General features: G+C 37.3%; 1 pseudogene; it reads left to right on the forward strand.

Annotated features, from left to right (window-relative positions):
- LOC130222315 (oocyte zinc finger protein XlCOF6-like) overlaps positions 1-14,627 on the forward strand; it is a 60,506-nt pseudogene that overhangs the window by 1,125 nt on the left and 44,754 nt on the right.

Below are 14,627 nucleotides of genomic sequence, written 5' to 3' on the forward strand. Positions count from 1 at the left end.
ATTGGAACCCTCCCCTTTCATAAGGCAGATACAGTAAAGAAAGTCTCAGTCTTGGCTTCCTGTTATTCCAAATAAAATTGGAAAGTAGTTTTCTTATTCTTAAAATTAATGTAGGGGGGGTGGAGTGGTAATGATTGGAAAATGTATAAAAATTTGGGTAATATACTCCTCTTAATCACGTTTATTCTTCCCATTAGAGAAAGAGGCAGTGTCATCCATCTAATCGTTTCTTCAATTAATTTAGCCATAAGGGGTTCATAATTTGCTGAACTAAGGTGGTTTAATTCAGGGGTTATTTTGATTCCTAGATAATCAAAACCATTTAAAGCATTTATATATGGGCGAGTCATTTTAGGATTTAATCGCTCTTGTTCATTGAGAAACATAATTGAAGATTTGTTTTTGTTTACTTTAAGTCCAGAGAAAACGCCAAACAGATCAATAAGCTTTAATAGGGGTGGGATTGAGTTTTGAAAGAAATAATATCGCGTCAACAGCATATAAGGCAATCCGATGTTCTAAATACGGAAAAAGCAGAGGTGAAATTGGTGAGCCCTGTCTAGTGTCACAACAAAGATTAAATGAAGACGATATTAGGTTGTTAGTGAGTACTTTTGCAGAAGAGTCAACTAAAATAATTTCCATCCATCTCCGCAAGTATTCACCAAATCCAAATCTTACTAACACCTCCTTTAAGTATGGCCATTCAAGCCTGTCGAATGCCTTTTCGGCATCGAGCGACAGAATGGCCATGTCGGGGGCTTCATTTCATTTTTAAGTACTCTCCTTACATTATGAAACCCTTGACAATTTGTAACAAAGCCATTCTGATCTATATGTATTAATTGAGGTAAAACCTTCTCGAGCCTCATTGCCAATGTTTTAGCTATTATCTTGGCATCTGCATTTAAAAGTGACATGAAATTGGAGAACATTATTTGAAATGGCTAGATGCATGATAATAGAGAGTAGGCTACTCAAGACACTGTGGACATATGCAGTTCAAACAGCAGCTATAGTGTTTTAACAACTGCACAAAACAGTCACCATACTTGATGTTAACTGACAGAAAGCCTAAAATTGCTAGAATGCAGAAGTGTGGGTTAGCGTGTTACGCTTACAGAAATGACAAAGCAAAGTTAGGAGAGTTGGATTCAAGGTGTGAGAGGGGAACAAGAACAGTCCAGCATACATAATCTACTATCCTTACAGCAGCAAAGTACAGAAACACAGACTTGTTCAGAATGTATCAGAAACAAATGCTGAATTAAAGATTCCAGTTGTTGAGGAGGATTTTGAGATCAGGAAGAGTCCTAGGGTGTCTGTAAAATTAGAACCAGAACTGAGCCCACAAAGTGCTAAGAAAGAGGTCATTGTAGACAAACCGGTTGAAAATGAACCAGAAGTAAAGAGATCCTGCAAGAGAGAGAGACAAAAAAACAGCTTATTTAAGTGATTATGCTTGTGGTTTTGACGGTGATGTGGTCAACATTGATTATTGTCATAGACTTGTGTGTAATGTACCACAAACACACAAAGAGGCGGTAACAGCAGTGAATGCAAGTGAATGGGTTAAAGTTATGCAACCAAGAAAATGCAACTTTTACTCTTACCAACCTACCTGAAGGCAAAGATCTTGTGGGGGGGGTAAATAGATTTTTGCAATTAAGAGAAATAGCGATGGTCCGACAAATACAAAACATGGTATTTTGCCAAATGGTACAGCTAGGAAAAAGGTGTGAACTATGACGAGAGTTTTTCTCCAACTACTAACATGACTAGTGTAAGAGTGTTAATGCAAAAGCTGTACAACAAAATCTGATTGTTCACCATTCATTTATTTTCTTAGTCCCTTTATTAATCTGGGGTCGCCACAGCAGAATGAACAGACAACTTATCCAGCACGTTTTACTCAGCGGATGCCCTTCCAGCTGCAACCTATCACTGGGAAACATCCACACACACCCACATACACTACAGTAAATTTTAGCTTACCCAATTCACCTGTACCACATGTCTTTTGGACTTGTGAGCACCCAGAGGAAATCCACGCAAACACAGTGAGAACATGCAAACTCCACAAAGAAGTGCCAACTGACCCAGCCGAGGCTTAAACCTTCTTGCTGTGAGGCCACCCCATCAACCCTGATTGTTCACCAGATTGATGGAAAAGCAGCATATTTATATGCACCAATAGAGTGTGACATTTTTATAGAACAGCCAGAGGGTTATGAGTAGGCCCACACGGAATGTGCACGCACAGAAATCCGCAGATGTTTTTTTTTCATCAGTGAGTTGAATTATTTACTTGTATAAATGTGTGTAAATTTATATTTTTCAGTTTTTTTATTAATTTCAATAATATTATTGACTAATATGAAAGTGTTTATTTGGTTTATCCCCTGTATTCTTTAGTATATCTTCATTTGTATTCAGCAGAAGAAAATCAAAGAGGTTTGAAACAAGTAGAGGATGAGTAAAGGACAGAATTGTAATTTTTTTGTGTGAACTACTTAAATATTATATTACAGATAGTATAAAAAAAAAAAAACCCTAGATAGGAAGTTGTGAAAATAGGAAGGAAGAGGTCTTAATTATGAGGATGAGATTTAGACTCATATTAATAGGAAGTAGTGTGTTTTAGACATGAAAGTCATCATAAAGTGGATTATAAACATTTTTCAAAATTGTCTTAAAAATGTTTAAAGATTTTGATCAGCTTTAAATACTGAATATCTGTGTGTGTGTGTGTGTGTGTGTGAGAGAGAGAGAGAGAGAGCAGATATAGTGTAAAGTGGAAAACGAGGGAGAAATGTATCAATAAGTCATGACTAAGAGTAAGTGGCAAAAAAGACTTTTATTTTGGCGTGGCGCTGTGACGTCATTAGGCTGCGCCGCTCCTGTACTGTGATTCAACTGGAGAAAGGTTTGTTTTAAAGCTTTTACACAGATAAATCGATTGATTAAAGTTTCTGATTTTTTCATCCTATGCTAAATCATGTACCAATTGTTGAAAATAATATTTTAACCCTTTATACAACGTAGTACTGTTTTACTCACAGTAATGAGGGCTATTGTTTGAACAGAAATGTGTGTAATAAGTGTTTTAATGAAGGTTTAATTTATTAAATAGCATAATGTCATTCCATTCTAAGTATACATCACTACATATATAAGAAATGAAGTACTAGTTTTGATCAGCTCATTTGTGGATGTTTCTTGCTTGTTCATTGTTTTATTCATTTAAACAGGACATTTTTATTGTTTTGTTCATTTTAAACAGGATAAAGTGTCCAAACACAGAGAAAAACTCCTGCTGAAGCGACTGATCTCCACACTGTTATAAAGATGGCGTTTATTAAAGAGGAGAGTGAAGATGTTAAGATTGAAGAAACATTCAGAGTCAAACATGAAGATCTGCAGGAACAAACAGGTTGGTTTCCATTCTCAAAGACCAACTCAGTCATTTTAACCTGATTCAGATATATTTTAATAATAAGAATACTAAATTAAATTCATCTTGCAGCCCTGAATGTGCTGCCTAGTTCTCCTAAATGCACATAAGCACTCAATGAAGACAGGAATGAGTTTCTTTCGTCACTTGTTCTCATGTCTTTAGTCATTCTTTTATGTATTATTACTCTCCCATTTTCTCTACCTTCTTAAGGTTATTGCTTTTCTTGTTCTCCTACTGTTTGTAAAGCGTCCTCGAGCACTGGTGCTATAAAAATAAGTAAAAACAGTCATTCATTTTCTTTTTGGCTTAGTCAAGGACTGCCAATTTATCCAGCACATGTGTTACAGCAAATTTCACTGACACACAACATAACACAGAAATTCAGGGCCACTCTAGTAGCGTCCTGTCACCACTTTTATGCCACGGTGGCAGCGGCTGGATTGGAGACCGTGGGTGACGTCAGGGGGGAACACGGCAAACAGCTGGGCAGCGGTAGCCAATCGGAGCCACTGTATGGGTGGAAGCGGGAGAGAGGAAGCGAGCGAGCGAGCACAGAGAGAGAGGGAGAAAGAGAGACTGGTGAGGAAAAATAATAATAATCACGCCACACAGGAATGTACAGGAACGTAGCAACATATTTACGCAGCGGATGCCAGCCGCAATCCATTTCTGGGAAACATCCATACACTACGGACAATTTAGCCTACCCAATTCACCTGTACCACATGTCTTTGGACTGGGGGGGAAACCCACGCAAATGCAGGGAGAACATGCAAACTCCACACAGAAACGCCAATTGACCCAGCCGAGGCTCGAACCAGCGACCTTCTTGCTGTAAGGCGACAACACTACCTACTGCGCATAACTACAGTGATAGTGTTGGCTTAGTACTTTCCATTTGCATATGTCACGTTGATCACAATTTCCTTTTTTTCATCAAATTCTTCATGGGTTTAAACTTGTTTCTAGTAGTTGTTACTAGTTCTCACAGATAGTATCTGAGTTCAAATTACATCATTATTATAATAACTAATTACCAGGGCTGTTGAACAGGCTTTCCACCTCTGAAAGGATCTAGTGGACTCAGACACTACTCCAAACGAATCCACGCTGTTTTCCAGCCTGTATTAGGCACATAAATACAGTTATACTCTCAATAAAATCCATGTTAGTCTGTTAGCAACAAAGCTACACTCACCGAGCAGACAGAAGCCGTGCCCATGACGCGAATCCGTATCTGTTCTGAAGTGAATTTGACGCACGAATGAAGCGAGTAAACTCAAAATGTTCACGCATCTATTTACACCCAAATAGCACGGTTTATCTGCACATTCCATGTGTGGTATGAACACAGAATTACATTAAACTTGGTGAAACCTGCAGAGACCCTGGTTTAAAGTATGTCAAAATACGTGGATGCCCCCAATATTAAATATGATGAATGAAATGGACACTAAAATAATTAATTATTATAAAACATTGTACAGTATTCTAAACTATATGATGTTGCTGTGGGACGACGTTAGACAAAACAAACACATTATAGTGGAACAATATCGTTAAGCATTGCACTGACTACAACTGGCCAACAAACTAGTCTAAAAATGACTTTTGCTGCTTAAGAAATGGATTACAGCATGCTGATGATATGCAAACATTTGACCTTTTTTAAAGAATGAATTTTTAAATCCTAAAAACAGATGCTGCTTAGGCATGGGATGCTAACCGCTTTCAAGGTATAAAACCACTGAAATGTTCTGCTATACCGTTCCTACAGTATACATGTACGTTTTATTATTATTTTTTTATGTTTTAAGTTTTTCAGGACAACAGTATCTCCAGCAAAAAATATATCCAAAGATGCTGTTTTAAATCGTAAAGAAATCTGTGTTTTTGAAACAAATGAAGACAGCAGAAGTCAATGATGCATTAGAATTATTCAGCCTGACATGTTTACTGCTCCAAGTTAGTCAAAAAAAAACAACATTTGTGTTCAGAGGGAATTTTTTTTGTTTAGTTTTTTACCCAGACATTTAAAATATGTATATTTTAGAGAAGTAATCACAATACAGTGAAACCGTGATATTTTTATTCAAGGTTATCATACCGTCAGAATCTTATACTGGCCCATGCCTAATACTGCTTGATGTTCCAAAGTCATATTGTCAAATTTTATTGTGTTTCTTTGTATGTATAGTCATGAACACACTTGTTTGTAGAGCAAATGGCCGTTTATTAGTCCTGATCATTTCCCCAATAGGCAACTGAGTTCTAAAACAATAGCATATAAGATCAGGGGCCTGTTTCTTTAAGAAGGTTCAACTAACTCTAATTTTAAACTTGAACTCTGAGTTGATTTACAGAGAGATTAAAAACTCAGAGTTTTGGGTTTAAGCAGGGACGTAGCAAACATTTTAAAAGTTTTGGGGGGGGGGGGGGGGAGGGGGGGATGGTTCTTATAATTATTAATCACCTGTTTCTAAATGGTCTGTCTCTAAAACTGAGGGGGACGTATCCCAACCCCTCCCCCCCGGTTGCTACGCCCCTGGGGTTCAGAACAGCTGATCTGAGTTGGGTCAATCAACTTTGAGTAGACTAACTCAGAGTTAAGTGCACACACTGTGACTATAAAAAGGCATTATCAATGGAGCACAGATAATACGAGTGACTATGGCAAATCTAAAAAGAGATCAGCATTTCTGTCTCCAGCTGAACTTGACGTGCTCATGCAAAGTTATAGCAAATATGAGCATATATTTTTAAAAAAGCAACACCACTGCATTAGTGAAACAGAGACAGTTAGCATGGGAAAACAGCTGCTAAAGTTAATGTGTAATTATACATCTAAAGTATTTAAATATTTAAGTATAAAAAAAGTAATGTAATGTCTGACGTTTATAAAATTTTTACTATTGGTCCCACTTTTATACATGTTGATCAGTTTTAATAGATTTAAAAGTGCACTCATATGTCTGCCTCTATTATTGATCAAGTGATATAGGTTCATATGACATTTATAATGTAAGCAGAACTAAAAAAAAATTTTAAATGAATAATAATCCCATTAATCTAGTAATAGAACATGTGAAAGGACAGTGAATTTAAGCAAAATATTTATTAAAAAAGGACAAGCCATTTTCATACGTGACTTACATTTGTTCTTTGTGTGACTGAAATGTAGGCAATGGCTGTGTTTCCATCCAAAAATATTAATTAAATTTATGTGCAAAACTGGAATATCACATAACAGATGTGCGAATAAAGCAGCGTTTCCATCCAACGAATGAGAACAAAAGAGAACAAAATCATCACTTCCTGATTAACTGGTGCCTCATATCAACAGTAAAAATATAAAAAATTAAGCATTTGCACAAGTTCATTCATTCATTTTCTTTCAGCTTAGTCCCTTTATTAATCAGGGGTCACCACCAACTTATTCAGCATATGTTTTAAACAACACATGCCCTTCCAGCTGCAACCCAGTACTGGGAACATTTGCATAAGTTATATACAATAATGCAAACTCACTAATATAAGCTGAATTATGCGCACTTGCTATGAACATGCTGGATTTGTCTCAATCGGGTCTTCCAAGCAAGTTAAAAATGTTTAAATCGAGTGGAAGATACACATGAGGGAACACAACATGAGTAATCTAGAGGGAGTGCATTTGATAATTTGCATTTAAAGCCACAGGCACAAAAAGAGTTTGGTTTTCCTATGACCCTCAAAATTAAATATTCTGCAAGTAATAGGAACTGATTTTGAGCCAAAACCTCTTACATCTTGTAAAAAGATTCATAATATGAACCCTTTAAAGGGATAGTTGATGGAGAAATGAAAATAGCCTCACCATTTACTGTCCCGCCTGTGGTTTTAAACGTTGAGTTTCTTGATCAAAACTGCATAACACAGAGTAGTTGGTTAGATCATTTTCATTTGTGGGTGAAACATCCATTTCATGCTTGTTCCTTTGGGCCTTCATACTAAAGTTTACTTATTTTTTAAGACCTGGTGGTGCTGAAAGAAGAGACTCATCAAATGCAGGAGAAACAGCAGTTTGAGAAACCCCAAGAAATAATGACTGGTGAAAAACCCACACTGACTAAAAAGACTTCATCACATGGAAATCCAAATCTGGGTGTAATTTTAGCAGTAAACCGTGTAGAAAGAGTTTCAGTCAAAAGCCAAAGCTTGATATTCACATGAGAGTTCACACTAAAGAGAAACCTTCCACCTGCGAACAGTGTGGAAAGAGTTTGGGTTATATACAAGGCTTTAAAACCCACATGAGAATTCACACTGGAGAGAGGCCGTACACATGGAATCATGGTCACAATGAAACCATAGTGTTCACATGTACTCACCTGAAGCTTCACAATGGAGAGCAGAGTCCTCAAAATTGAAGCCTTGTCTACACAAACATGGTATACTCAAAACGGCAGCTTTTTCATGTAGTTTGGCTGTTCATTGACATAAGGTTTATTTATAAACTACTTTTGAGAGGATCACATGCTTATGATTGTCCATGGCTGGTCCTGCATTAGCTAACACATGATTCACCAATAAGATGATTCCTAACTCACAATAAATAACCAGTTTCTTACCTCAGTTATCTTTGTCTTGAGAAATTCCCCTCCCACTCCTACTCCCCCTCCTTTCTAGATTGGGCAACATGGTGGCCCAGTCGTTAGCAATGTTGCCTCAAAGCAAGAATGTCACAGGTTAAAGTTTGCTGAACCGGTTGACATTTTGTGTGGAGTTTGCTCGTTCACTCCGTGCTTGTGTAGATTTCCCCCGGGTTCCTCCCACAGTCAAAAAACATGCGACCTAAGTAAACTAAAGACAAGTTAACATCACTGCTGAGGAACTGCACTATTCATTGTCCTCAATAAAGTCTTTTCCCTGTAAGATCTTTGGTCAGCTTACTTATTTTATGTATCTACACATTGGGGAACCACCCAAGAACTGTTTAGCCAAATACAGCAAAATCTAACAATGTGTTTCAACTTGAACCGATAACTATATTTGTGCACATTGCATACTTGGTCAGCACCAAAAAGAAAATTAGAAGAATAGGGAGGAGAAAATGTTTGGGGAGATGCAGGGAACACTGTCCTACACCCCTAGATTGTGTTTCTGATCATTCACATTGTTTGATTATCACTCGCATGAACAAACAGCCATTTGCCTCCAATTTCACAAAACTTGCTGGCGAATGAAAGTCCAGCTAAACTCGTGCGGTGTGATTTGTGTCAGATTATGATATTATAAATGAAGACTTTAGTTTCAAAACACTACACATTTATTGTGATTGGCTAATTTGAGAAAAGAAACAAGTTTTCTTCATGAAGACGATTAAACTTTCAGTAGACAACTGGTTGCCTTTAAAGATACACTCATGTGAAAACTCCCACATTACTACAAATAAATCAATGTCTGGGAAACCCAGTGTCACTATTGTGAATGAGAACATGAGTGATTTGTTAGCTTACATGCTAATTCCAGTACTCAACAGACTACTGAAGCACTTCCGCTATCTGTTCATTCAAATGATTATTTATATACAATACATATTGTACTGCTCATGTGCACTGATATATTATATTGTGTGTCTGTAAGTGGTGTGTGTAGGTTATAGTTTTAGGTTTTGTAAGAATGGGTTTTAAACCACAGCGGTTCGAACTGTAGTTCTGCCGAATGACTAAAGAGTTATCAGTATTGATGGTAAAAAACTGTACATTTCTAGTCAAACCATTCTTCTGCAATCTCATACCAAAAACGGAAATAAGGGCAGTATTAATAGCTATAAATGTAGGAGAGCATTGATATTATGTGGTTGTATTGTATTGCAATATTAAGTGTTGATGTTAAATCAAAAGTAATTCACAAATACTTGATAATGAGATGATTTAATGACAATAATTCTCTATGGTTACAACTGAATTAAGTACAAAATAACTGTATAAAATGTTAAAATATGAAATGATAAAACATATGATATAAATTGTACCCAGCTTAAATGTTAAGTTAAAGTTACCAGAGGCAGAAGGAGAGACACAGGGGGAGGGAGAGAGAGACAAAGAGCGCAGGCCCAGAAGTTAGTGTGATTGCAGTAGAGTCAGAGAAGATAGACTCCAGAGGAGGAGAGGAGCGGAGTAGGAAATCAGACCAGGAAAAGACAGGCCAGGAAAAAAGGGAAGAGCCCTAGTTTACCACCTATTTTGTATCTTTAGAAAACGCACATAGTATGAAGCATAAATGATACATTTTAGAACTGGTTTTCATCTACATGAAATAGAAAGACTTTAAACAACAAAATACAAAACTGAATTGCAAATCTTTAAATTACATGAACAATATGATGCACAACTGGACAATTCTTAGAATAATTTGCAGAACTATATGACATTTTAAACAACAAAAATACTAAATGTATTTGCAAATGTTGTATGATTCATAACTGGTAAATTATTAAAATAATCGGCACTTGCAGATAAATAAATATTTTTAACAAAATCAATTTATGCATGTTTCAAGTGATAAATATTCATATAAGTATGATCCATCACTAGTAAATTACATTTAAAAATATGCATTTGCAGAACAACATATTTATAAATATAATAACAAATGTTTCAAATATAGTGAAGCACACTAATAATATATCCCATGACTGGTAAATTATTCAAATAATTTGTATTTGCAGAAAAAAAAAAACATATAAATAAGACATTTTAAACAACAAAATTGATTAGCAAATATTTTAAATGTAATTAATTATATAAATTTTTATGTAATAAAAGAGTTCTTCTAAAAGTAAAAAAAAAAAACAATTGTGGAAAACATGTCGCCACTTGATGTCAGGAAATGTTTAATCTAATGTTGGACGTTTATCTGCATTGTTTACAATGTTTATAATTGTGTGGGGCTCACTTTAAAACCCACTAAAAATAGCTTCCTCAGTCACCTGTTCCAAGTAGTTAGAAAACTTTTGGTTTGGGTTTAATGTATGACAGTTATTATTAGGCAATAATAAAAAACAAAATGATTGATAATAGTGAGAGAACATGTCTATTAGGATGTTACAAAGCTCAGTGTTACAAAACATTACACAAACCTGTCCAGTAGAGGTCGCTAACTGACTGCTAATCACATTTGCCTTTCAAAGATGTGCACGTGGGAGAACAATGCAGTCTGAGTGAAGCAACGGGCAGTGAAGTTTGTTTGGTGGATTTGTGCGTGTTATAAACAAATCACATTTCTATTCACCGGTGTGGAATAAAAGCAACTGAAGTTAACTAAACCAGACTCATGCATTTTAACTGATGCATCACTGTGATCATCACTCTTAAACTGGCAACTTGGTTGAATACTTCAACACTCAGATTTCTTGTTAGTTTTTTTCCATTTTCAGTTTTGGGGAACTGCCGTGCATATAGTCCATCGAGCCGAGACCACCTCATTCAGGCGATCTCGGACCGATTGATTTGGCGCGGATCCCACACGATTGCGGGATTCACATATGCCAGACAAACCACGCTCACTGGGCAAACACGACGCAATTGACAAACAGTCGCAGCCAAATTAAACTTAAGTGACAAGGCACCACTAGCCAGATTGGGTCAGTAACCATTCTCTATACTGTCCCGAGCGTCTCGCACGCTGGCCCTGGGTCATCGGGCAGTCCTTATTGTCGAGCCCTGCATGTTAATGGACAGATCAAAATATGATCTGATTCATTTTACATTTAATGTGCATCAAAATTCCAGTGTGTGTAGCCAATGTTTCCAGTGTCTTTTCACTTTTCAGCTTTTAATGAGACATTTTAAGATTTAATGAAAACTAATGTTTTATTTTTATTTCAGACCTAATTGAAGAGCATCAGGGGAGTAAAGAGGAGGAACATCATGTCAAAATTGAGGAAAAAACTCTTTTACAGACTGATGGTATTTTGAAAAGGAGAGACAAGAATCGTTTCACCTGCACTCAGTGTGGAAAGAGTTTTGGAAAACAAAACAGTCTTCAAATTCACATAAGGATCCACACTGGAGAAAAACCATTCACATGCACTCAATGTGGGAAGAGTTTCAGCCAATCTTCAAACTTTAATAAACACATGAGGATCCACACTGCAGAGAAACCATTCACATGCACTCAATGTGGGAAGAGTTTCAACCAATCATCAAACCTTAATCAACACACGAGGATCCACACTGGAGAGAAACCATTCACTTGCACTCAGTGTGGGAAGAGTTTTAACTCCTCCTCACACCTTATTCTACACATGAGGATCCACACTGGAGAGAAACCATTCACTTGCACTCAGTGTGGGAAGATTTTTAACTCCTCCTCACACCTTAATAAACACATGAGGATCCACACTGGAGAGAAACCATTCACTTGCACTCAGTGTGGGAAGAGTTTCAGCCGATCATCATCCCTTAATAAACACATGAGGATCCACAGTGGAGAAAAACCATTCACTTGCACTTAAGCCGCGGTCACACTGGACTTTTCTCCCCATAGACTTCCATTCATATGCGCGCAAATGAATCAGACCGGAAATGCTAGTTTGTGCGTCAAGTTTCGGAGTTGCCTTACAACATTCAAGCTTGGTGAACTGACCTGCGAAATCGCATCACTTGACTGTGTGAGACCAATCGAAGATCAAAACATGACCTCTCAGGACAGAAATTTAAAATATGGACCAATCGCTCACTTTTTATTGTCTAATCATCTTGTTTAATCCCGCCCCTTTTCACAGTGCCGTACAATAGAATTTTGCAAAGAAGAGGACTCACGCTGGAGATAATCCGTACAGATCTGATCAGTGTCTACAGAGCGTCGCTCGTTTTAGAGTTTAAGAAACACATGGACAAAAAGTTGCACACGTGACATGAATGCAGCAAAACATTTTCTCATGTGCACAGGATGTTTCATGTTTGAAAAGACTGAGTGATGGTATACTGTTTTCCAACACTCCTACACTGCAGTAGGTGGGGTTGTAAATGTGTTGCGCTCCTCGCGTTTACCGTAAACAATGATGGCGGCTGAGAGAAAAACAGTTTCATAAACATCTGGCAAACAGCACCTCTGCAGCTTAAAATCTCTTTGCAAGTAATTGTACAGGTGTGCATACATCTGTACTCTACTCTCCAGTGTATTCATGTAGCTAGTGTTGTTTTGGATGATGTTCTCTGTTACATCCTACACAAGTCTAGGGGAAATACAATGAACGCAACAATATTAGTTTAAAGAGCACTAAACTGGGACCAGTCACAACACATCAACGAGTAAAGTTCCAAAAATGTATTTACAAAAAAATCAAAGTCACACACAATGTAGTGTTAAGGAAGCTCTAGCTTCAGGAGGGGAATAAAGCCAAAATAACAAACAAAAACAGGGTTCTGTCTGGGAGTAAAACCTCTAAATAAGCTACAAGAAAATAATGATGAAAAAAAACAGCAAAACTACACTGACTCCCTGACTGACCTCAAAACAGGAGAAAGATTTCAACAAAAAAGGCCGACCACCTCCTTACTGCTTCCTGGGGGGGGAAAGCAAAAGAAAGAAATCAAAGTTTAAATCGTGATACTGCTCTAAGCCACAACAGAGAACAAGTACCAATTGTCAACAAGTAAGATTTTAAATCACCACAATTCAACTTTCCAACAGTTCACAACAGCTTTAATTTAACTGAAACCCAGCTAGTGCTCTGGAGAAAGGTTCCTCTCTAGCTCCTTTCTCATCATCCAAGTGTTTGGCCTGTGTTTTTATCCCCTCTCACTCCTCTATGTTAGGTAAACATAGCTGTGGGAAGCCATCAGCAACCTGCTTGAAACTCAGGAGGGGAGGAGTCAAGGCAAAAAAAAGAACAGGGGGAAAGACATTTGACACAATATAAACACACAATAACTTTAAACAATACGTCTCTAAACATAACATCTCTGTCTGACTCCCTGAATGAGAAACAAATCACTGGGAAGACGCCGCACATCAAGGTGTAGCTCCAGGACGGTTAGTTTGCAGTATACCAGGGCCTCAAGTTTAGAAAGCCCATTCAATTGTCCTGTGTTGCATCTTTTATTAGTAAAGTTTCTTTACTTTTAGGTTCAACATTCTTTCTAGTTTACTTCATTTACTTTTTTGAGTAGAATATAAACTTGATGAATATTTTATTATTTAGGCAGAGCGACAGGTATTAAGCTTTACAATATTAATACACTGTGATGATCCCAATACTCCAGATTGGAGTGTGTGGTAAATCCTGATTGGATGCCTGCATTACTTATCAATGGGTATATAAAAGTTGTTGTGGTAGCTACTCCAGTACGCTGTGGCTACTCAGGAGTCCTCATGTCAAGACCTGTCATCTCATTGACTCTTTAACCTTATGGTTTTGTTTTGTATTACTTGTATCATGTAGTTAAAGTGTTGTTGTGATTATATCCTAAGTTCTTTATCTTCATTTTTATCCCTAGACATTTGTTGGTTGCTTTGATTGATTGTTCTATGAGTTACATTTTATAATAAAAAACTTGCATTCAGGCTATTTTGTTGGCTCATCTCTCTTTTATGTTGCGACTCAAACGAGCGGGTCATAACACTTTGCAAAATGTGTCCGGTTGTATCCGAGATCTTGTCGTTTCAGTCATGACCATAGGTGTGAGTAGAAACCTAGATTGAGCGTTTAAATGAGAACATTGCATTTCGTCACAGCTCCTTCACCACAACAATCACATCAACTGCATTACTGCTGCCGCTGCACTGATCCATCTTTAAATCTCACATTCCATTTCTCATGAAAAAAAAACGCAGATTCTTGAACTCCATTTGGGAGATGGCCACCTTTTTCCAGTCAAGCACCTTGGTTTCTGATTTAGAGGTGCTGTTTCTTTCCCTGCCATGTCACACTCAGCAGCAGACCGTCCATGCTGAAGGTCAACGTTATCTGCAAATGGCAGAGACAGTCCTAGCCTGCACCTAAAATTCTGTCAGTAAAATTGTTATATTTTTGAGATCAGCCTCAAAAATAACACATTTACAAAATAAAATGAATAAATGGATGGATGGATAGACAATGTAGTGGTGGAAGAGGAAGTAGGATGGCTTGTTCAACTATAAACCAAGATGGAGTTCTTTCAGGAGGGATGGAACAGTGCGCGAG

The sequence above is a fragment of the Danio aesculapii genome, chromosome 4, assembly GCF_903798145.1.
Source record: "Danio aesculapii chromosome 4, fDanAes4.1, whole genome shotgun sequence".
In the NCBI taxonomy this organism is placed as follows: Eukaryota; Metazoa; Chordata; class Actinopteri; order Cypriniformes; family Danionidae; genus Danio; species Danio aesculapii.